Below are 25,761 nucleotides of genomic sequence, written 5' to 3'. Positions count from 1 at the left end.
AGTTGTAGGTGAAAATTTTTCAGTCATTATTAATACTGAAATTTCAAATGCAATGAAGGGGACATGGAACACACCAGCTACTACTAATTTACATGTGTATTTCCCCTATTAATTTAACATTTTGTGATAATTTTATACATATATGTATATATATGTATATATATGTATGTATATATATGTATATATATATATATATATACATATTATATATATATATATATATACAGAGAGAGAGAGAGAGAGAGAAAGAGAGAGAGAGAGAGAGAGAGAGAGAGAGAGAGAGAGAGAGAGAGAGAGAGAGAGAATATTCTCAATGAGGTCAGCTCAGTGGCACAGGTGATAGAGCAGTAGGCCTAGAGTCAGAATGACTCATATTACTAAATTCAAATCCAATCTCAGACCCTTATTAGCTGTGTGACCCTGGGCAAGTCACTTAACCTCTAGTTTCCTCGTTGTAAAGTGATCTGGAGAAGGAAATGGTAGATCATTTCAATATCATTGCCAAGAAAACCCCAAGTGGGGCCAGAAAGAGTCGAAAATGACTGAACAACAATCTCCTCAATGAGGAGATTAGGAAGGAACAATTAGATTTTTGTAGCCAATAATCCACAGAAGACTATATATTTAAAATAATAAAATTGACTAAAGAGGTAGAGAATAAATGATCCCATTGTTTTTACTAATTATCCTTTTTAAAGCATTTCATTCAGTAAGGTAAAATGCTGCCTTAAAAGCTGGCTTCCAGCAAGGTGCTTTCTATCAATAAAACAAGATCAACCAAGTTTCCTCCACAAGAGAACCTTGTTCGAGGATGCTTCAATCATTAATATCAGGTAAGGCATAAGGCAAGGAGACATATGCTCATCAAATTTGCTCACTATAACCATGAAAATATGACAGAGTCCCAGCTAGAGAGTCATTTGCTATGGACAATGAGGTCCTCCAAGAGGTGTTTATAGATGATATCATGTGGTTGCATCAAACCAAGATCATTGAAGAGACTCTTTGAAGAGATCTGTAAGCATTCAAAAGAATTAGGCAGAAATATATCCATCCATCCATCCATCCATATATATATGTATATATAATATGTAATATATATAAGAAAAACCAAATGGATGAAGAATTCCTATTCAAATTATGATATGCAGTTAGATGAACAACATATAGAGCCCACATATCACTATATTTATCCTGGACAGACAATGCAAATGGGCAATGGGATAGTTATGCCTAGATTTAAATGAGAAGAGAGAGGGCTGAGTTGCTTCAAAGAAACTGAAAATTCCCTTTAGTGTTTCTAAAATTTCCCTTGAATCAAAGACCCATGTATTGAATATCAATATTCTACCAGGGGTTGTTTTTTGACTATAAGTCATGAAAAACTATAGGTTTTGCAAAATTAACAATGAATACCATAGAGAGGTTTAATGAGTTTGAGTAGACTGCCCATGAAAACTAAGGACCTCTAAAGAAGAAGGAGAATGAATAATGCCATCAGGAAAGAATTTGTTTGAAAGAAAAAGGTTTATGATTAAAAAAAAATGTGAGCTGGCCATGTGGTAAGAGTGAGAGATGGACAGTGGACAACCTATGTGTTCCACTGACATCCTCAAAAGGTCAAGAGAAAGGAAGATCAGCAGCATACTGGATTTAGTGAGAGTACAGATAAGAGTTACACAGGATAGGCATGGAAAGGTTGAGATCTTAATCACTAGAAGGGAACATCGACACGGATGGGATAATATATTTGAGTATTTTTTCCCAGTGATACTATACTGTTTTAAATCATGGAATACTGTGACCGGAAGAACCACAGTTGTAAGTAATCCAAAGGGCAATGGAAAGATCAGTGGTAGGCATAAAGAGGCTACAAATATTACCAATGATGACTTACATGAAGGGAGTGGAATGAAAGGCATTATTATGAGCATATGTTACTCTAAAACTTTGGGAGCTGATCATGGAGCAAGAGTGAGATGATAGGACTGAGTTTCAGCCACAGCTCTGCTGTGTGAAGCCCTGGCATGGTATGGATGCTTCCCAAAAAGATTGGAGTTGTGCCAGGTCAGTGCACAATTTTTCTGCTAAGGACTTTGATGGTTGCATAATGTCCCTGTATAAGTATAGGGGCTGTGTCTGCATTGTCACCAGTGGAGCCTCACAATGAAATAAGACAGATGTAAACTAAGCTCAGGTTGTGGACCTGCATGTCAGATATGTTGAGCATTGTTTATGGATTTTAGCTTTCCCCTACAACGAGTTTGGGAGGCAGAAGCCAGGGAATAATGCAGAAATCCGAGAATTCACTGCTAGCTACAATGTCAAGTCTGATATGTACAGCAAAATATGGGTCAATGGCAACCATGCCCATCCCCTGTGGAAATGAATGAAAGTCCAACCCAGAAGGAAGAGCGTTTTGGGCAACGCAAGGAAGTGGAACTTCACCAGGTTCCTTATTGACAAAGACAGCCATGTGGGGAAGCAGTATGGTCCCATTGAAGAGCCCCTGATGATTGAGAAGGACCTGTCTTGCTACCTTCCTGCACCTGTCTCCCCCGATCCTGAGAGTCTTCCACCTGGTATCTATGATAGTTTGCCTTCCAACCAGGTCACTGGTGGGGTAGACCAAGCATACATCCCAGCTGAGGAAGCCCCTGGTGTGGGCATATGGCAACGGCTTGCAGCCTCGAGCCCCTAGTTCATTTATTGGAATAAAAAGTTTTTAAAAAGCGAGGTGACAACTGATGGATAGCCAAATGTTCTACTCATCAAATATTAAAAAGACCAATGGAAGGCCTCCAGAACAACAGGAAGATCCTCTGTGTAGGATTTGTAGAAGGAAATGGGAAAAGATGAAAGAATATGAGTGGATTGTGATCAGCAGAGGTAAAGGGAAATGAAAGTGCTCACGGGATCATAATCTTATACAGGGAGGTATCTTTGGGGCCATGTAGTGTAACTCTTTCCATCTAAGATGAAGAAACTGAGGTTCAGAGAAGTTAAATAGTCTCTTCCTGACCAAGGTCACAAAAAGTGTCAAAAACAGGACTTGAACTAAAGCCCTCCAACTCTAAGTCTTACATTTTTTCCACTATATCTGATGGATAGAATCATATTTTTAGAGATGGAAGAGAATTTTTAGATGTCTAGTTTAACCTCTCATTTGGTAGATGAGGAAACTGAATCTCAGAGAAGTGAAGTTCAAAGTCACACGTGGAATAAGGAGGGGGACTCACGTTCAAACACACAAACTGAGATTAGAAATCCATCACTCTTTTCATTGTACCCTGATAAAATATTGAAATAAAGACAGACCAAAAAACCAGCTTTCAGAACATGTTCTGAATTTCATGTTATTTGAAATCCTGGCTCATCCTAAAAAGCATCACCCATGAGCTAATGGTAATATCCATCTGATTTCCTTCTTAAAGTGTATCAGAAAAATCAAAGAGAATGCATTGGCCTTTCACCTTTTCCAACTACATTCTGAACCCTTAGTAATAAGGATTTAAGTGAATTTGAGAGTTAGTTAGTTGCTGATGAGGTGTTTTCCATATCATAAATCCTTGACACACAGCTCCTCAGAGTCTAGATCTGAAATCCAGAAGGAAGGCCCCTCCCTCTGAGCTATGCTAGGGGCTAAAAAATCCCAAGCTTGTTAGAGCAGGTGATGGGTCTTTCCCTTCAAAAACGAGACTGATTTCACCTTTGTGAAACTGGTTTCTAACATAGGTGGTCCACAATTCATTAAGGCTTCATTCTATGCCTCTCTGTCTTTCCCACCCTTCATACAACAAACAGCTTAGACAATATCGTTGTCATCCAAAAAAGGTAACAATAGATGAAAATTCTCATTGTTCCAAAATAACTAACATTTTCATTATATATGTATGTATACATATATATTTAGTGTTTATATATGTATACCATATATATTTGTTATACTTTATCTTCATTTATATTTATTCTTCTGATTTCTAAGAAGCAATCAGTTTGAGATCTTGTCAACATAATAAAATACAAAGAGACAGCCAGCGGCAGATTCAATTCTGGGGAAATACAGAAAAGAACTATTATCATGGAAACACTGAATTTGCATTTTTGCTCTACTTGTAAGTCATAATACCAGGCAAGCTAATGCAATCCCCTCAAAGAAGCCTTTTATATCTAATGACAAGGATATGTGTCTCCAGGGTAGTTAGATTATATATTTTTCATCACTTATTTGAAATGGTCCCTCTCTTCTTTGGGCACTCAGGTCCTTGGGTAGAAAGAAGACTCATTTCTAAGGGAAGCAAGGCAGTGATGGGAACCACACAGAGGAGACTGATCTATTGTGGTGTGTTGGCTTCAGTTCTTAGAGGTAGAAAGAAATGGGTTCATGCCACAGCAGGGCTGTGGTGAACTATGGCATGCTTGAGGTGGTGAGCATTCTGGGGAACACGGGAACACACGCAGCCAGCCTCCTTCAACCTGGGCCTGATAAATCCCAGAACCGTCAGGTCACATGCACTTCGGCATGTGCACTCCAAGGCGTGCCGAGCCAGCTCTTTAATCATCTCGGTATTAAAAATGGATCCTGAAAAGCATTCCCAAAGGGAAAGCGTTGTATACATTTCTCTCATTTCTCTGAAGAAAGTAATATCATTATTGTATCCAGTCCCTCCCAAACAGCCAAGGCAAACGAGTGCAGAGGGTGGTGGGGGAGGGAGGAGGGCAGCCACACAGACTCAAGCAGTTCTAGACTTGAGCAGACTATCAGCAGCTGCAAGGTTAATTATGGTTTTTTTTTCCTCCTCCTAAATCTCAGCTTTAGAAATAAAAGATAAGAAATTCTTTAGAGTAATTATAGGCTGCTGAGCCCTTATGGTAATAATAAAGAAAAATATCTGACTGATTTACAGCAGGAAGAGGAGGCAGTGACAGTAGCAACGCAGGTTGGAGGGGGGAAAATAATTAAAATCAGCTTTTCCACTATCTTGACTAAGCTGTCAATCAGTCTCTGGAAGAAAAGAAATGCTAATGAAATATTAATATGGTTCTTTAGATTTTATATAACATTCTTTTGTTCCCAGCTACTGTTCCAGTTTGTCAGTCAAAGGGGTCAGGTGCGAATGGAGGCGAAGACCAGTCTTCTGAAAAGGGGGGTGGGGTGAGGTGGGGGAGGGGCGTTCAGGGACCCATAGGGTTTGGCTACAAAAGAGCCTCAAACCTGACATCATCAAGAGAGCCTTTGCTGACAGCCGCTGCTTGGTGTTGCCTTTTTGGAGAAATCCTAGAAGTGCTGGCAGGCAATACAGAGTTGTTGTTTTTTTCTTTCTTTTTTTTAACCTTTTTTTTTCTATGCTGACAGACACTGAATGTCAGCAATCATCATGATATAATCAGTGCTGGCTTTATAATATCTCTAAGTGGTTTCAAAGTCTACAGATGCCAGACAGTTTTGAAATCTGAGGGAAATTGTATCTCACAGGTAGTCTTAAGACTAGACAGAGCCCCCACATTTTTCTTTTTTGATCAAATCAATTACTCTGAGCCAGTTTTCAAAGTTGATTGCAGGGTAAGGAATATATGTGTGTTAGGGGTAGTGGCAATGGTGGCGATGGATTAGGCATATGCCTATATGAAATTATTCCAATAATAAAGTGTTCTTAAATAGAATGAGCTATACCATGTAAATAAGGTTTCAGGGTACATTTATATAATCCATGGCTCAAAAATCTATTTCCATGGCACTTTTCTTATTAGTGCCAGTGCTTTCTACTTTCATGAGAGGTAGAGCTAGGGGGAAGAGAAATCTGAGTCTTATGGCTCCCAATTTTGAGAAAGAAGACATTCAGTTTGAGACTCTTTTCAGGTTCCTCCAGGAAAAGAAAGACTGGTAAGAAGCTGACAGAGGAGCTGGCACCTAGATCATGCTTAGGTAAATGAGTTTATTTCCTATTTGCAATGTGTGTTCATTATGGAACTGATATTTGTTAGGAAAGGGGCAAAAGCCTTGGATATACAGCTTGAAGAACTCCTCCTCCATTAAAGGATAACAGTCAGGAACTCAGTTTGAATCTAAATAAATCATTTCCGATAGATTAATATACATAGGGGCAGAGAGATATAATTCCAGCCCAGTACCCCCTCTCTCTGAGAAGTGTCCAGCCTCTGGCTCCAACTTCTTACTTTCCCTTCTGGCAGGAATCAAAGTATCCCATGGAGAAGGGTCAATGGAGGAGACTAGAGGTATTTATTCACACTTCCCTACAAGCTGCATCTATATTGACTCACATATACCCACATAACTTACATATGCACAACACAAAACACCTTAAATATTTATTATCTGAGAGCTTCTGATGCAAACCTGTCATCTAATTATTTCATCAAAAAGCCCAAATGAAAGGGATGATTAAGCATGAAGGTGCTATTTAATGATATTTATTTGATAGACACAAAAATCACCATTTGGAAGTATCAAAAGTTGTTAGATGAAGCATAAAGGAGCTAAGACTGAGGGTCACTCAACAGATGAATGACCATTAGCTTCAGCCATCAGGGTATGAGAGGAGACAGCATTGCATAAGTAATGGTTAGAGTGCTGGACTGCAACTAGTGAGATCTTTACTCAAACCTAGACACTACACTAATGAACTGTGAGAACAAGTCACTTTATCTCACTGAGCTTCTGTATCTGAGCATAAAATATGATGAACTAAGTGATTTCAAAAGTCCCTTCCAGCACTGACATTCCATGACTGGAAAAGGAGAAGACTAAAAATGAATGGTAGAGGCGATAGGCTATGGGGTTAGAAATAGAAGATAAGGTCAGAAATAGTACAAATTCCTGGAAACTTCCAACTGTTACCTCTGTTTTTACTTCATGGAGCCAAACATAAAAGTCTAATTCCTCTTCCATTATATGTTACAACCCTTCAAATACTTAAAGATAGCTATCATGTCACCCTGGGTATTTTCTTCTTCACACTAAATATCCTGATCTTGTATGTTATGAGCTCAGGTGTTCACCATTGGTTGCCCTCCTCTGAAAGGTCTCCAGTTTATTAATATCCTTTTAAAGCAGCAGTGCCTAGATTTGAACACAATATTCCAGATGTAGTCTGGAAAGGACAAAATACTTCCTACTTCCTCTTCTAGCAGGGATAAATGTCTCCCTTGGAGAAAGGTGCATGGAGGAGACTTTAAAGGCATTTATTCATACTTCTCTACAAGCCATGACTATACAGATTCATATATGCCCATATAACCTACATGAGCATACCTCCTTAATCCTGGAAATACTATAGCTGTCTTGAGAAGTAACTGGCATAGTGGATAGGGAGCCATTCTTGGAACTAAGCACACTTGGGTTCATGGACTAGTCATATACTTTCAGTGCCCTGCACAGCTCCCTAGTACAATAATGCAGAATAGTTGTCTAATTCTATGATAAATGGGGCTTCCTCATTAGGAGTCCCTTATAACAATAAAAATATAGGTCATGACCAAAAAGAAAAAAAAGAAAAAGAAAGGAAAAAAAAAGCTATGAGCATACACCAAGGTCACATTAGCTTTTTTTTTAATATAAATTTATTTATTTGTAGTTTTCAACATTCATTTCCACAAGTTTCTGAGTTCCAAATTTTCACCCCGTCTCACCCCTCCTCTCACCCCAAGATGGCATGCATTCTGGATATCCCTTCCCGTAGTCTGTCCTCTTTTCTTTCTCTCCTCAATTCTCTTATCCCCTTCCCCTTTTATTTTTCTGTGGGGCAGGACAGACTTCTGTACCCCACTTCCTGTATTTCTTATTTTTTGGTAGCAAGTGAAAACATTTTTTTTAAACATATGTTTTTAAAACTTTAGTTTCAAATTTTCTCTCTTCCTCCCTCCCCACCCTTCCTCATTGAAAAGGCAAGCAACTCAATATAGGTTGCACATGTGCAGTTATGCAAAACACTTCCATAGTAGACATGTGAAAAACTAACTATTTCCCTTAATCCTATCCTGCCCTCCCATTTATTCTATTCTTTCTTTTGACCCTGTCCCTCCTCAGAAGTATTTACTTCTGATTACCCCTTTCCCAATCTGCCCTCCTCTCTATCATCCCCTGCTCTCTTGTCCCCTTCTCCCCCTATTTTCTTGTAGGGTAAGACAAATTTCCATACCCATTTGAATGTGTATGTTATTCCCTCCTTAAGTCAAATACATTCCCTCTCACCTTCCCCTGTTTCCCCTCCACTGTAAGAGACTTTTCTTTACTGGTTTTTTGTGAGATAATTTACCCCATTCTACCTCTCCCTTTCTTCTTCTCTGAGTATAATCCTCCTCATCCCTTAATTTTATTCTCCAGATATGACCCCTTAATCTTCAACTCACCCTGTGCCTCTATCTATCTATCTATCTATCTATATCTATCTATCTATCTATCTATCTATCATATTTTTTCCTCCAACTACCCTAATACTGACAAAGGTCTCATGAGTTATAAATATCATCTTTCCATGCAGGAATGTAAACAGTTCAATCTTAATAAGTCTCTTATGATTTCTCTTTCCTGTTTACCTCTTCATGTTCCACTTGAGTCCTGTATTTGAAAGTCAAATTTTCTATTCAGCTCTGGTCTTTTCATCAGGAATGCTTGAAAGTCCTCTATTTCACTGAATAACCATTTTTTTCCCTGAAGGATTAGACTCAGTTTTGCTGGGTAAGTGATTCTTGGTTGTAATCCCATCTCCTTTGCCCTCCAGAATATTATATTCCATGCCCTGGTCCTTTAATGTAGAAGCTGCTAAATCTTGTGTTATCCTGATTGTGTTTCCACAGTACTTGAATTGTTTCTTCTGGCAGCTTGTAATATTTTCTCCCTGACCTGGGAACTCTGGAATTTGGCTACAATATTCCTAGGAGTTTTCCTTTGGGGATCTCTTTCAGGAGGAGATCTGTGGATTCTTTCAATTTCTATTTTGCCCTCTGGTTCTAAAATATTAGGGCAGTTTTCCTTGATAATTTCTTGAAAGATGATGTCTAGGCTCTTTTTTTGATCATGGCTTTCAGATAGTCCAATAATTTTTAAATTCTCTCTCCTGGATCTATTTTCCAGGTCAGTTGTTTTTCCAATGAGATATTTCACATTGTTTTCTAATTTTTCATTCTTTTGGATTTGTTTTACAGTGTCTTGATTTCTCATAAAGTCACTAGCTTCCAATTGCTCTATTCTAATTTTTAAGGAAGTATTTTCTTCAGTAAGTCTTTTGGACTTCCTTTTCCATTTGGCCAATTTTTCTTTTTAGGGCATTTTTCTCCTCATTGGCTTTTTGGACCTCTTTTGCCATTTGGGTTAGGCTATTTTTAAGGTGTTATTTTCTTCAGTATTTTTTTGGGTCTCCTTTAGCAAGCTGTTGACTTGTTTTTCATGATTTTCTTGCATCACTCTCATTTCTTTCCCAGTTTTTCCTCTACTTCCCTTACTTGCTTCTCAAAATCCCTTTTGAGCTCTTCCAAGGCCTGGAACTGATTCATATTTTTCTTGGAGGCTTTGGATGTAGGAGCTTTGACTTTGTTGTCTTCTGGTTATATATTTTGATCTTCTTTTTCACCAAGGTAAGATAATATAGTCTGACTCTTTTTGTGCTGCTTGCTCATGATCCCCACCAATTACTTGAGTTTTAAACTCTTTGTCAAGGTAAGAGTCTGCTTCCAATGTGGAGAGTGTACTGTCCCAAGCTTCAGAGGTTTGTATAGCTGTTTTCAGAGATACTTGTAGGGACCTGTAAATTTTCAGTTCTTCCAAGGTGGTATGATAAGGGGCACGGTATTTACTCCTTTCCTGGCCTGTGAACACAAGTATTCCTTTCTGTCCTGTAACTGTGAGGAGGGGTTCCTCTATCCAGCCACTACAAGTTCCACCATGCCAGCGTTCCTCCTCACCCCAGCACTGCCACTCAGAACTGTGACCCAGATCCAAACACTGGCAAAGCAAGAGATTCCTGCCTCAGCACTGGCAAAGAGATCCCTGCAATCCCTCTCTGATCAGCCATTGGATTCCCCCTCAGTCTGTGGGCCTGAAGCTCGGGAAGCAGCTGCCCCCCCCTCAGGGCCATGCTTTTGGGGAATGGAGCTGAGACCCTGCCTTCCTTTCTCAGCACCAACAGAAACAGAATTTTCCCACTGACCTTCTAAGTTGTCTTTGGCATTGGTGGATTGAGGAGTCTGGAAACCTCCACAGCTGCCCGTGATTCACTCCTCTGAGGCCTGCTCCAAGTTCATTGTGGCCTGTGCACCCACACTGTGCTGTGCTGCACTCCCGGCGCGATACACCTTTCTGATGAATCATCCAGGTTGTCTTGGGCTGGAAATTTGTTTCACTCTGTCTTTTTGTGGGTTCTGCTGCTTCAGAATTTTTTAGAGCCATTTTTTATGAGTATTTGGAGGGGTTTGGGGGAGAGCTTAAGCAAGTCACTGCTTTCACTCCGCCATCTTGGCTCTGCCCACATTAGCTATTTTTGATGCCACTATGATGTTGACTCATATAGAGCTTACAATCCATTATAACCCCTTGCTCTTTCTCAGATAAAATGGTGCCAAAATATGCCTACCCATCATGTATTTGTGAAGTTTGTGTTTTGAAATCAAGTGTAAGACTTACATTTATCCATACTGGTATAACCAGTAGCATCTTTAAATCTACCCTGTGCCATCAGTGTATTTGATCTCCCTCCTAGCTTTATGTTATCTGCAAATTTAGCAAGCATGTTATCTATGTATTTATCGAAATCAACTGATAAAAATATCAAACACCACAGGATCAGGCACATATCCCTGGATTATTTCATTGAACACCTCCTTCTAAGCAGATATTAAACATATATTTACTATTCTTAGGGTCTGACCATTCAACTACTTCCAAACCTACCTGATTGTGCAGTCTAAAACATATACCTCTCTTTCCCCCAAAAAAATAACAAAATGAGGTCAAATCCTTTACTGAAATCTAGGCACTGTGTCTATGAGTTTCCTTTCATCTGTAAGTTTAGTGACCTAACAATAATGACAACAACTACAATGGCTATTCTTGAAGAAGCCATGTTGGTTGTTTTTTTTTTTTTTTAACGCACCTTTGTTTCCTGTGATTCATGAAAAATGTCTTTTATAATCCATTCTAGATTTTTGCCAAGAATAAAAATTGAATTATCTGACCTATAACTATAGATACAACATGACTCCCAAAGCTCATTGGTATGGTAGTGGGATTCCACCAACTATACTGTTTCTTAAAAAAAAATCAGAACATTTGCCTTCTGCAGGGCTAGGGACTGGGTCTATAACTTCATTGATAAGGGGAGCTCCTGGATGAGGAAAACTCCTACCAATGAAGGTCCAGAAGCTTTTCTACAATATAGTTTTAGAGAGTTGCCCAGAGCACTAGAAGGTTAAATGACCTGCCCTGGGTCACACAACAGCTATGTGTCAGAGGTAGAATTTGAACCCAGTTTTTCCTGACTTCGAGGCTAGCTTTCTATCCATTACTCCAGGCTGCCTCTGTGTCCTTTGTTGTATTATATTCATTTGTCTATGTGTTTTATCTCTCTATTCGAGCTATAGAAAGCTCCCAAAGGGCAAGGATTGTTATTGTTGTTATTTTAAAATTTGTATCTCCAAAGTCTTACAGAGGGTCAATCTAACAAATGCTACATGCTAAATTGTTCTAAATAAACCTTTTTTTTTTTACTTGGGATTGTATCTTGTTCCCAGAATGATAATGATATTCATTTAAAGCTCAATATTACAAGGTTAGTCTATGCTAAATTGCTGAGGTTCAAGGGTGTTGAGTTTTCTTCCCTAAAGCCTTTTTATTAAAAAAGAGATTCTATTATATATGCTTTCCCATTTAGATACAAGAATTGGTTCATATTTAGTCAAGTTTTTATGATAGCATTCAAGAAGATAAGAGGCCATAGCATGTAAAAACTGAAAAAGACCTTAATGATCATTTAGTCATGAATAAAGAGCAACTAGATGACCTTCAAGGTCCCTTCCAGTTCTAAACCTGTGCTCCCATATGATCCTGAGTTCTAGCCAACTATCCCTTTCTTTTACTCCTTTCCTCCCATCATAGGAATAACAGACGGAGTTCAGTCTGAGCTGTTGGATAATGTGGTTTTTGAAGGAATGGACTGGACTCCATATTCTTCTAGATTCAGCAAGTAAACATAATCTTTTTCCTAGAAGTATTTCAGAATTACAACATCTGTTTTAAGACTATTTCTGCTGAAAACTAGAGGGAGCTGAGCCATGATTATTTACCTAGAATGTTTCTATGATGGCAAATTAACTGAGAGAAGATTTTGAAGCCAGGGGTTTGTGGCTTGCCAAGAAATAAGTATTTCTTTTCTTTCTTTTTTTTTTTTACTTTCCAAAGTCTGTCATCTAGGGGTCAAAGTTCAGTCTTGCCCATTTTTCCTCCAGAGGGCAAAGCTATAAAGTATGAAAAACAGTTTCCTAGGTAGGACATATTTCTTTAGAAAACTGAAAGAAGTTGTGAGATTTTGTTTGATAAATAACTTGAGAACAACATGAGTGTTTGCTTCACTGATAGTATTTATTCGGGCCTACTGTGCCCTCTGAAAATTGAAAAGACAAGAACTTATTTAAATAGGTATAGCTATATATAAAACCCAATTCTACAAAAATCCAAATGTGCAATGTAATAGAGTTGAAATTGGTCTCCCCACTACAAGTCCCTACAGACTAAAGTTTATATTCTACTCAGATGCCAAAGTAATTTTTCTGAAGTATAGCCTGACCAAGACACTCCAATATTCAATAAACTCCAATGGCTCCCTATCACTTCTAGTATCAAGTGTAAAACCCTCTCTTTGGCTCTCAAAGCCCTTCATACCCTGGCCCCTTCCTACCTTTCTGGTTTTCTTACACTTTGCTCCTCTCTGCATAAACTATAATCCAATTATACCTGCTTCCTTGCTGCTTCTTGCTCAATGTACTCCATTTCCAAATTCTTCATTTTTACCACCTGTCTCACAATCCTGAAATGCTCTCACTCTTCATCTCCTGGCTTCCTTGACTTCCTTCAAATCTCAGTTAAAATTTCATTTTCTACACGAAGCCTCATCTCCCTAAATATTAGTGCCTTCCCTCTGATATTAGGGCAGCTAGGTGGCACAGTGGATAGAGTGCTAGGCCTGAAGTCAGGCTCATTTTCTTGAGTTCAAATCTGGCCTCAGACATTTACTAGCTGACTGGGCAAGTCACTTAACCTTGTTTGCCTCCATTCCTCATCTGTAAAATGAGCTGGAGAAAGAAATGGCAAACCACTCCAGTATCTTTGACAAGAAAACTCCAAATGGAGTCACAAAATAAATGAACAACAAAACAACTTCCTCTGATATTATCCCCAACTTATTTTCTATATATCTTATTTGTAAATAGTTGTTTGATAGTTATTTATATGTTGCTTCCCTCATTAACCTGTGAATTCCCTTATGGCAGGGACTGTTTATACCTTTCTCTATATCCCCATCACTTATCCCAGTGCCCAGCACAGAGTAAGTACTTAATAAATACTTGTTGGCTTAATTTGACATTAGACTAGAGTTGGAAAGCATGATTTCAAGTCCTACATAGAAAAGGACATTTTTACCTCTGCTGTAGGCAAGAAAAAATCAAAACAGAGACAGGATCCTTAATTGAAATGAATGGGAACATCATAATGATGAACGAAAAGAAGACAAAACTACTCATATAGGATTTTTCTTCTTTCTTTTCCTACCCCAGAACCATCTATTAAGGATCCATTACATGAAAAGCAATGCGCTAGGTGGAAAATTATCTTTAGATTGGAAATTGAAGAAAACTAGGAATTAAAATATGATATATGTGAGACCCTATTGGTCAGACCACAAAGAGAATGTTATGTTCAGATGTGGCTATCACTGGGACATTGACAAGCTGGAAGGCATCCAAAGGAAGGTCAAAATTATCTGGGAAAAAATGCCACAAGATGCTTTGAAAACTGAGGATTAAATTGAAGGGGATGTATGGGGAAATAAAGTCTATAAATATGTTAAGGGTTATACCATGGAAGGGCGATTATATGTTTTGGTTGACCCAATACACTAAGACTACAAGTCACAGGGAGACATATTTTAAACAAACAATAGGAAACACTTTCTGAAAATCAGGGTGAGTTTTTAAATCCCTGAAAGTCTTCATGAACAGATTCGATAGCCACTTATTGGATAGATTGAAGGGATTCATGCTTTCGGTGGGAGTTGGATTAAATGGCCTTTAATTTTCCTTTCTGCACTACAACATGATACTAGTATTCCATCAGTACCATGGTTAGAAGGAGCCACAGAACTAGACTAGCTGCTAGAGCATCTTGGTCAGCACCAGGGTTTGGGAAAGCAATCAAGCCAAACACAGGACTGAGGCTCAGTATAATACCATTATTAACATCCAACGGCATGCAGAGATGGCATTAATCAGGATACTTAGGGAGGAGAAGGGGTTATTACTAGTTGCTAGTAGATAATTAAGCTGATTAACTTTGGTGCCTTTGGGTAATTTGGATTATTTAGAAGGAGAATAAGACCCAGGTAAGGCTCTGGGAAATGCCATTGTTTAGAAACCTCAGGAAACTTGGTGGCTGATAAAGCCTTCATTTTGCTACATCTTGTGTAAGATACTACAAGGAAATTCAGTGTGAGTGGGATTCTCCTGTTCAGAAAACTGCTAACAAACATTTACATACTTTTCTGTCAGTACTAACTTAGAGATATCTTTATGTGTTGGAAAAAGAAACAAGATGATCTAGAATCCTTTTCAGGCCTATACTTAACTAATGTCCACAACATCTCAATACTCACTGAAAGAGTTATTTTATCTTTATTTTGAAGGTAAGAATTTGGACATAGTCATGAACAAAGTTGAATAGTGCCTTGCACATGGTAGGTATGTCATTCATTCAACCATCCATTCAGAAGAATTTATTAAGCACCTACTGTTTGTAGCATTTTTGGCTAGGTCCTGGGAAAGATACAAAACTTAGATGACCTTTGTAGAACTTATAATCCATTGGAGGGATAAGATAAAAGCACAGAAAACAGTAATATGCAATATCACATGATAAATTCACAAAAAGGACATAAAACAGTCTTAAATGAGGTCTAAGAAGGAAGATTATCACCAACTTTAGAAAAAACTATTGTTGAATGGATAGTCTCTTTTAATTGCTCAGAAAATAAGGTGATTGAGCTAATTTCCTTCATATCTTTAATTCATCTGCCTTTGGATATACCTTGTGTCAGTCAAAGACCTAGTGAAACATGACATCAGATCTCATGCAATGATTATTGCAACTGAGCAGAAATTCTCTACAGAGCACAGGCTTTAAGGGAGGCAGGATGATGCTATAGAAAAGCAGCATCAGAGTTAAAAGACAGGTTCAATACCATCCAAGATAAACTAGCTATTTGACCTTGACTAAGTCACTTCCCCTCATCTAGTTCCAACTTCCTCATTTGTATAACAAAGGGCATGGAGAAGCTCATCTCTAAAGAAGTCATTTTAACCTCTTCAATTTGGTTCATATGATCCAAGGTGAAAGGTACTTCACCATAAGTTACAAGGAGATAGAAACACACATAAATACGTGCATGTTGCCTACATGTGCACATACACATATATGCATGTGTTTATCTGCATAAACATTAAATATATGTTGCACATACATGTGTAAATTATCTGAGGTCATCCAATCCAACTGCCTCCTTTAGGAAAGTGAAACCAAAAATGACTGAACTATCTTATCTAAATTGTAATAGGAAGCATCAGAGACAAGATTTAAACCCAGTTCCTCTAGCTCTAAAATCTATGAAATATCTACTGTATCTCACTTTTTCATTGTAAGTACCACATTCATATATAATCACCATTATTCACTACTTCATGGAGCTTTCTAAACTAGAAGGATAGAGGTGGCAAATGAATAAATAAGTGTAATGAAAGAGAATGGTACAGTGGAAATTGTACAGACTTTGGAAACAGAGGATCTGGGTTCAAATCTTTCCTGACATTTTTTGCCTGTATGACTCATTTACCCTCTGTGGTCTTCAGTTTCCCCTTTGTAAAATAAGGCAGTTGGACTGAATGACTTTAGGTCTCTTCTATAGATGTAGAGATCTGTGATCCCATTATCCACTTTATAGGACTTCAGGAGAGAGAAAAAAAAAAGTCACAGAAAGCTAGCATAATTAGGGAATTTCTGTGAATCCTGTTGCTGCCACTTAATATCAGTGTGATCTTGTATAAGTCTTTTCTAGGCTTTAGTTTCCTCCTCTAAGGACTTCTGCAGTCTTTAAGGAATATTTAACCCAATCAAAAGCATTGATTAGGTGCTTACTATATACCTGGTACTGGGTTAAGCAATTGGAATATAAAAAAGGCAAAAACAGAATCAAATTAAATCCAATGATCCTAGAAAAGAAAATTTAAACTGGCCTTTGAAGAATGAAGTCCACGCTATTGCATTCTATCCTTCATAATGTAACAAGAATGAGCACAATACGATAATATTCTTTATGTGGAAAGAAGAGAGCAAACCCAGTCTCCCAGTCTCCAGAGCTTTAAAATTCATTCATTCAAATTAAACAGTGTCAGCCAAGGATGCATGTGCTAATGGTAAATCTCAGTGGACGAAAGTCTGCTGCTAGTTACAAATATTGCAATTTATGATAATAATAATAATAATAATAATAATAATAATAATAATAATAATTCTGTTGTTTTACCTCTCCATAGCCTTATTTCTTTTGGTTGTGGCCTAATTTCTTTCAAAGATCCTCTGGGGCTAGGGGCCTAGACTAATTTTCATGGTTGCCCTACACTGAAAACAAAAAACTGTCACAGAACCCTCACCTACTCTGTATACTATGCCAGATGCAAGTATGTTTGTTTTAATTTTAATGTCACTTTATGGATAATTGGAATGCAAAGCTTTGCGAACTTTAATACTCTGCAAGTGAAGCTAAACATTTTCCCCCATTCAGCTCTATTGTTGGATTAATTTCCCACCATCATTACTACCACTTTTGATTACCCAGAGAAGTTCAGAATTTAAATAAACTAATTAAACGAGGGGTTTAGGATCTCTGTAGACTAAAGGCAAGCCCAAATCTCTAATGTGCTTTAAAAAAAGCCGTGAAGGCTCTGTGGCAGGGGAAAGCCTGCCCCTTCAAGATAGCTGGGCCTCAGTGGGAAAGAGGAATTCTTGATTATAAAAGGGGCCACCTGGCTTACAGGAAAGGGGGAGGGGTGGAGGTCAGCTGGGAATGGCCTGAGATCTGTCAGTGAATAGGAAGGTTCCCTGTTGCCCTAGCTTATTAGCTGAGAAGCCCTTTCCAGCAGTGGGAAAGGTCAGGATGAGTTTTTCCAGTTCTTTGCTCCTAAGGGACCTCAGAGAAAAGTGAGAGGCTCTTTCTCTCTCTCCCTCTCTCCAGCTCTTGATAACAAGAGAGGCTTGAAACCAAAGAATACTTACTGCTCCTTGGTTCCCCAGGCTAAGTTGTTCCCTGGTAGAATAACATCTCTGGGGCCTGGAGACAACCAGCTTGCAGCACTGAGGATGTTAGGGATAGTTTGGGCCCGAAGGAAGTGAATTAAAAATCTCAGAATCCGTCCAAAGCAGTGAGTTTCCTACAAAACCCTATTTCCCAACATAGGGAGGTGAATTCTTTTGGGATGCTTCCCCCTCAAACAAAAAGCCATTTTATGTTTTTAAGCAATTCACAGGATAACATTGGAAAGTGGAAAATGTCAACCTCCTCTCAAGTGAACTAGGCTGTTTTGTTTAAAATATGTAAAGAAAAAAGAAAGTTCAACCCACAGTATCTTTGCATGGAGAAAGACTAAATAACCCCATGGAAACACTTTAGAGGATGAGTGGAGAGACAATGTGGGTTTATCCATTTTCATTGTTTGGATATTATTTTGATGAGAAAATCCTGTGAGCAACCTCCATTATGCTGCAGACTCATTTGGATGAATGAAAGGAGCTGAATTATTGATCGTCTATGAGTTGTATGGAGAAGAAAATTGCCTTCTTGGCTGCTGGCCTGCAGAGTGCCACAGGTCTCCAGGGCTCTTGGGTCTCAGAAGCATCTTCTGGACATGCCTCCTTCCATCGTCCAATGACCACGTATTCTGGAACAATCTTGTATTCATAATAATTGTATACTGATTGCAAGTCGCTTAGGCTTTCTGAGTCCCATCTGTAAATTGAAGGGGTTGCAATAGATGGAGTCTGAGGTCCCTTCTAATTCTCAATTCTGTGATACCAAAGTGTAGAAGGCTAGGAAGCATAAAGGTCCCTCCTCTTATTTTCATAGAAACATTTACTCCAAGTCTTCTACCCTAACTACAATACCAGGCTCTCTCCCTGTATTCTTCTATTCTTTTGGCCTTATGTTACTGCATCTGATGTCAGCTCCTTCTGTCCACACATCAGATCCAGAAGCCAACAGTTCTACAGCAAGAGTTTATTAAGATTCTACTATGTGCCAGGCAAAAAACAAGCCCTGCCCTCAAGCTCCATTTGAACATCAGAGTATTGGCAAGGATCTAAGATGCCCCTCCCTGCTTTTAGACTGATGCCCACATTGCTATTGTGAGCCAAGTGTGCTTGGATAACTGCTACACAGAGATAATAGCTGTAGGGGATAGTTTGGAGATAAAAATCGTCAGGTAAAAATCTTTTTCCAAGCTACTACAATCTTGGTGCCTGAGGCAGCTAGGTGGCAAGAAAAAGAAATCCCTGAACTTGGCATCGGGATGAACCAAATTTGAATCCTGTTTCAAACACTTATGATATAACCCTGGGTAAGTCACTTATCCTCTCTCAGCCTCAGTTTCCCTGTAAAAAAATGGGCATAATGATAGATGCTACCTCACAAAGTTCTTTTGAGGATCAGATGAGATAATATAAGCATTTTGTAATCCTTAAAGCTGCTGTATAATTGCTAGCTATTATTGTGTAAGGTGTGCCCAATCTGCAAAAGAGGTAAATCCTTTAGTAGACATGCATTTGTTCAGAAAACACATATTAAACTCCTGTTGTTTGCGGAGCAATATGCTAAATGCTAAGGGATTCAGAATTTAGATAAAATGTCTTTGCCTTCTGGAAACTTATTGGAGGAAGGATGGATAACAAGATGAAAATCTTAAATTTAGGCTTCAAATCACAAGATTATGCACAAGGAGGTCATTGAGTCCAGAAAACTGAGGTCAAGAGAAATTAAATGACTTGTCCAGGATCCCTTAGTAAGGGTCTGAGTCAGATTTAAACCTAAATCTTCCTGGTACTCCAATGGTGTCAAACACAAATGCAGGCCTCTAATCTATACCTAAGGATCTCTGATATGCTGCATATTAACTTAGTTTTAAAATGTAACATTATCTGTACTTCACTATATTTGTATTTACTTTGTTAAATATTTCCTAATTCTTTTTTTTACTCTGGTTCCAGAGCTTCTCACTGGGGAGTGCTGGGAGCTACATGGAGACAGGCCCTGTGTTTGACACCTGTGCATATCTCACATGCACTACACCATATTGCCTATTGAGGTCTTTTGTTAGAGATCACTGGCAACAACTCAACAGTTACATCTGTCGCTTCTTTCATTACCCTGGGGTGTAATGTTTGTCTGGACCTGGTGACTTGAACTCATGGAGGGCAGTTCTCACTATCTCATCAATTATCTTCAAATTTAACTCCCTGTTAAGCATTTTTGTTTTGTTCTTCCTACTTGCAAAAATCATTCTCCTTGAAAAAAAAAGGAAAGAAAAGCAAAATTAGAGTTGCCTACTTCTGCCCTCTTCGCTTCCTCTGTTTTCATTGTCCTATCCATTCTGAGCAGCAGCTTTAACCATGCAATCATTTCATTAATCTGACCTCCAATTCCCTTATTTATAAATTCGTGATATTAATGTAACTATCTACCTTACTGGGCTGTTATGAAGATCAAAGCAGGTAATATGTGTAAAATACCCAGGAAATTTTAAAGTAAAATGACAATGTGAGTAATTATTATTTCTATCATTTGGCCACTGATTCAACTCTGACAAAACTTAGACACACAAACACACAAACACACACACACACACACACACACACACACACACACTTACAAGTATTTCTGATTGAAAATGAGTCTGAGAAGAAATAATGGCAGGACAGGCAGAAGGGATCCTCTGAGGTATGAAAAGCTCTGGGGAGAAGATGTTTCCATTATGATTTTGGTTACCTTGATGCGAACAATTATCCAGTAAAGGAAAAGCTTCTATGAAGTAGAGAGTGCATATTCTTGAATATCCAGGACAGTAGCAGCTACACATAAAGGAAATGTATGTTGAAGATTAAAGAAAAAAGAGCCACCAAGAGCTTTGAGATATTTCTTTGCCACGTGTTCTCTCTAAGCTTAAGGGTACTTCTGCCCTGGATTTGGAATGTACTAGTGAAAGCATTTATCATAGATTTTGGAGAGAATAGTTTATCCTAACTCTTCTTACTAGACACGTAGGTAGTATAATGCATAGAGTGCTGGACCTGAAATTAGGAAGACCTGTGTTCAAATCTAGCTTCAAGTACTTACTAGCTGGGTACTTACTCCGTACATTACTTCCCTGGGGAAGTTATTTAATTGCTTTCTCCCTCAGTTTCCTTCTCTGGAAAATACAGATGATAATACCATCTACCTCCCAGGGTTGTTGTGAGAATAAAATAATCTTTGTAAAGAATTTTGTAAATCTTAAAGCACTCTATAAATACTAGTTGTTATTATTATATCTTTTTTTTATTAAAATGTCTTTTTTGAAAAGCTAATTAAGTCTAGTTAATTAATCTCTATCAACTGATAATCATTGAGGGAAATATACTGGGGGAGGGGGTTATGATCAATAGCATTAGAAAAACAATCCCCTAATCCAAGATTCATAGAATACTAAGGGAAAATGTAGTAGCCTTTCTTTGGAGACTTAGCTCACCAGTGTCATTGAAGGTAGGTTAGTTGTCCCAGAGCATGCATTACAAATGCATGATTAACAAACATAGTTGGGTACACTGCTGAACTGACAAAAGGCACACAGGCATCATTATCTTCATCTGATTGTAATTTATTTTGTCCCCAGTCCAGAAACATTCATGATGTAGAGGCATTTGAAGGATTAGGTGTAACTCTTCACTTGTGTCTAATTGCTCTGAGAGGTAGAGCTAGCACTAAACAGTACCCTCAAAGGGAAGCTGAATTTAATGGCTGAAGAGATTTTTCTCATCTTCCAATTTCCTTATGGGGGCTTCCATAAAACATAACATACACAACTGTTATTTCATGTGCCTTTAATGTCATTAACTTTGGCTCAGCTGACATCAGAAAATGAAGTCAGGTTTTATGGGAGATGTGGCAAAATGGAAATTGTAAATCAAAGTAGGAAAAAAATACGTATGTGTGTGTGCATATGTATATATACATATATATATATACGTGTGTGTGTATGTGTATGTATGTGTGTGTATATATATGTATGTATGTATGTATGTATGTATGTATGTATGTATGTATGTATATTTTATCACAAGGCAAATAAGGACTGGTCCAGGAGAATATCTACCAAAAAATAGGAAAGTTTGAAAATGAGTGAAAGGAAGCCATGAGTGGAAAATACAGAGTAGAAGTAACTGGGGGTATATTTATTATAACATAATTTATGTAACGATAGCCTGTGTTTATTCTCTCTGCCGCTCCCCAGTTGGTGAAATCAGGTTGTGATATCTGTCATCAGGGTTGCCTGACACTTTTGACTCTGCTTATCACTCTTGCATGAGAACCCGAGATCATCCTACAATATCCAGGGTGTTTCTGGGAAATACAGAAATAGGTCATCTTATTTACTCCATCAGTCACAGAATAGCAGGAGAGACATTAGAGTATTTTTGTCTTGCACACACTGTGGCAGAGAGAATGTAGGAACGTTTGTTTTAGTCAGCAGATGGGCACTTGGTTCTCAGTCTGGTACCACCTATTTGCCTCGTGTGTTTTAACAAAAGGTATAGTTATTACCTACAATTCTACATGCTTAAAGAGGGGCAGAGTAACACTTTTTTTCTAGTCAGTCAACAAGCATGTATTTAGTTATTTATTTTGGCTTTCCCTTTTTAAAAAGTTTATCATTTGTTTATTTTTAACATCCTTTTAAAAAAATTTTGAATTCCAAATTATCCTCCTCCTTCTCTCCTACCCTTCCCCCACCCACTGAGAAAGCAAGCAAAATATCAGTTATACATGTGAAATCATACAAAATGTATTTCCATGCTAGCCATTTCACAAAAAAAAAGAAAAATAAAGAGAATGAGACAATTATCTTTCAATTTGCACTCAGAATTCATCAGTTCTCTCTCTGCAGGTATATAGCATTTTTTTTATCATGTCTCCTTTGGAGTTGTCTTGGATCATTGTATTGACGAGAGAAGCCAAGTTTTTCACAGTTGATTATCATTACAAATTCTGTTACTGTGCACAACGATCTCCTGGTTCTTTTCATTTCACTTTGCATCAGTTCATATAGGTCTTCTTATTTTTTTTTCAAGCAACCACCCCATTCATCATTGCTTATAGTTCAATAGTACTCCATGACAACCATGTGCTACAACTTGTTCAGCCATTCCCCAATTGATGAACACCCCTTCAATTTTCAACTTTGCCACCACAAAAAGAACCACTATAAATATTTTATATATATGTGTATATATATATATATATATATATATGTATGTGTATATATATATATATATATATGTATGTGTATATATACATATATATATATACAGATATATGTATATGTATGTGTGTGTATGTACTTTTCCTTTTTCTTTGATCTCTTTGGGGTACAGACCTAGTAGTGGTATTACTGGGTTTAAAAGTGTACATAGTTTTATAGCTCCTTGGGTATAGTTCCAAATTATTCTCCAGAATGATTGGACCAGGTCACTACTCCACCAACAGTTTATTAGTCTACCTATTTTCCCTTATTTCCTCCTTTATTTGTCATTTCTGACAGATATGATGTCGTACCTTAGATTTGTTTTAATTTGCACTTCTCTAATCAATAGTGATGTGAAACATTTTTATATGACTATAGATACTTTTGATTTCTTCTTCTGGAAACTGTTTGTATCCTTTGACCATTTATCAATTGGTGAATGGCTCTTATTTTTGTAAATTTGACTTAGTTTCCTATATACTTAAGTAAAAAAGTTTATCAAAGAAATTTGCGCTTAATTTTTTTTTTAATATTACTTCATTATCTATGGTGTCTTTTAGCAAAATGTAGTTTCCCTGCTTGTCTTTTTAAATTAGGTCTATTTTTGCTTTTGCTTGGCCTAAGATCATCATTACTACTGCTGCCTTTTTTACTTCAGCTGAATCATAATAAGATTTTTTTCTCCAGCCCTTTATTTTAATTCTTCATGTATCTTTCTGTCTTAAGTGTATCTCTTGTAAACAGCACATTGCCAGATTCTGGTTTCTAATCCATTCTGCTATTCACTTCTGTTTAATGGGTGAGCTCATCCCATTCACATTCAGTTATGATAAATAACTGTGTATTTCCCTCCTCCTATTTTCTTCTGTTTATCCTGCTCTCATACTTTTTATCCTGTCTCTCCTCAAAAATCTGTTTTGCTTCTGGATGCTGCCTTCTTCAATCCATTCTCCTTTTTATCATTCCTTCCCACCACCAGACAGTATCCCCTTCCCCTCCTATTTCCCTAATGGGTAAGACAGATCTTTATACCCAACAAGTGTTTGTGTGTGTGTATAAAACTGTGTATATATACATAAACACATATATGTATGTGTGTATGTGTATATGTATGTATGTACATATATATATATATATATATATATATATATATATATATATATATATATATATATGTAGATATATATATTCTTCCTTCTTTGAACCAATTCCAATGAGAGTGAGGTTCAAGCATTACATGCCATATTCCTCATTTTCCCCTCCACTATAAGCCTTCCTCTTTGGGCAATGGTGTTGCCAGTTAGCACAAATTGCTCCCAATGCAAAAGATTCCCTATAATCTGTTTCTGACTAGTGGTCCAACCCCCTTACTGTCTCTGGGCTGAGAGTACCCAACGTTGCTGCTATGGCCACCATTGTTATAGAAGCTGCTTCCAAGACCCATGGCTCATGCTGTTATCACTCTCTGGGTCAAAGTCCATCTCAGTGCTGCATACCTCTCCTGCTGACCTCCTAAGTTGTCTTAGGCTGGCAAAAATGCCTCACTCTGATCTTTTGTTGGTTATACCGCTCCAAAATTTGATTTGAGAGTCATTTGAAAGTCATCTAGAGGGGAGTGTTGGGAGAGTCTACCTGGGTGGCTGCCTCTAATCTGCCATCTTAGCTCTGCCTTTAGCAGAGTAACACAAATAAGGGTAAATCACAGATGTTGTATCTCCCAGGGAGGGAGATATTATGAAGGAAGGGAATTAAGAGTATCTTCAGAATGGTTAGGTGACTGGAGAGTATAACACGAGGATCAGTAGAGGGGACAAGGAATGTCTAAGGAAGAATTAGAGAAGTCTTGATGGTTGTCTTCAAGTATTTAAAGAGATATTTGAAAGAGGAATTTCATTTTATTCTGCTTGGCCTCAGAGGTCTTAACTAGAAGCTATAGGTGGAAGTTGTAGAGGAATAGATTTAGGTTTGTTTTATATGTGTCAAGTATTGGTCAGGAGCTAGGGACTGTCAGTGGAGGCTTCCTTCCTTTTCTTTTTTTCTACCCTTCCCCCCCCCCCCACCTCACTCAAGAGGGGCAGAGCTGGGCAATAAGGAAGAAGTATACATGCTCTGATAGGAATAGGTTACACTCTTCCATAATGTCTGGGCTCATGGCACATGAGATGCACTAAGCAGTATTCCAGGCCACTGAGTGTGGGATGGCACTACTTCCCAATGTATAATAGTACGCTCTTTTCTTCAGCCTCAAGGTTCCATTGCCACAGTGCCCGTCCTCAGGAGTCTGTATCCCTTAATACTTCCCTACTTCATAGGATTACACAATAGAATAATGGAGCTGGAAGAGACCTAAGAGAACATGTAGTCCAACCCCCTACTTTACAGATGAGGAAACTGAGGCTCAGAGACTTCTTTAAGTTCACACAGTCAATAAGTAGTATTATGAGATTTGAAATCAGGTCCTGTGACCCAAAGAACTCTTTCTGAGACTCAGCAATGACTCCCCTTCAGGGACTAGGACCCTGGGAACCACTGGTCATATTGGAAGCCACACCCTTTCCAAGTACAACTGTCTCTAGAATGAACAGTTTTCTGTGTTTCTTTCTGCCTACCCATCCCATAAACACATCTCATGCATGCCTAGCTGAATTTGTCCCTGATGTAGAAATTTCTAGTTATAATTATGTGTGGGATTATTGGGAGAAAAAGTCCTAAGGAAGAGGACAGGGAAGAAGCTTTTGAGAAATGTCAGGCAGGAAAGAAACCATAAGCCAGCAAGAGTGGACAGAGGTTGCAGCTGAAAAATAAGCAGCCAGAAGTGTAAGAGGCAAGCCAAGTGGAGAGAGAGACACATAATGGTCAAGGCTAGGAGTAGCAACACACCAGTATGCCTAAGCCAAGACTGGAAGCCAGGGGCTATAGAACAGGTGGCAGCAAAGG

At 38.2% G+C, this 25,761-nt stretch overlaps 1 pseudogene; it reads left to right on the top strand.

The window, feature by feature from the left end:
• Positions 1–2,032: 2,032 nt before the first annotated feature.
• Positions 2,033–2,701, top strand: LOC110212654 (phospholipid hydroperoxide glutathione peroxidase pseudogene; annotated as a pseudogene).
• The last annotated feature ends 23,060 nt before the right edge of the window (positions 2,702–25,761 follow it).

The sequence above is a fragment of the Phascolarctos cinereus genome, unplaced genomic scaffold (genome assembly GCF_003287225.1).
Source record: "Phascolarctos cinereus isolate Bilbo 61053 unplaced genomic scaffold, phaCin_HiC Scaffold_2;HRSCAF=192, whole genome shotgun sequence".
Classification (NCBI taxonomy): Eukaryota; Metazoa; Chordata; class Mammalia; order Diprotodontia; family Phascolarctidae; genus Phascolarctos; species Phascolarctos cinereus.
This window is presented reverse-complemented; position numbering and strand designations above follow the sequence as displayed.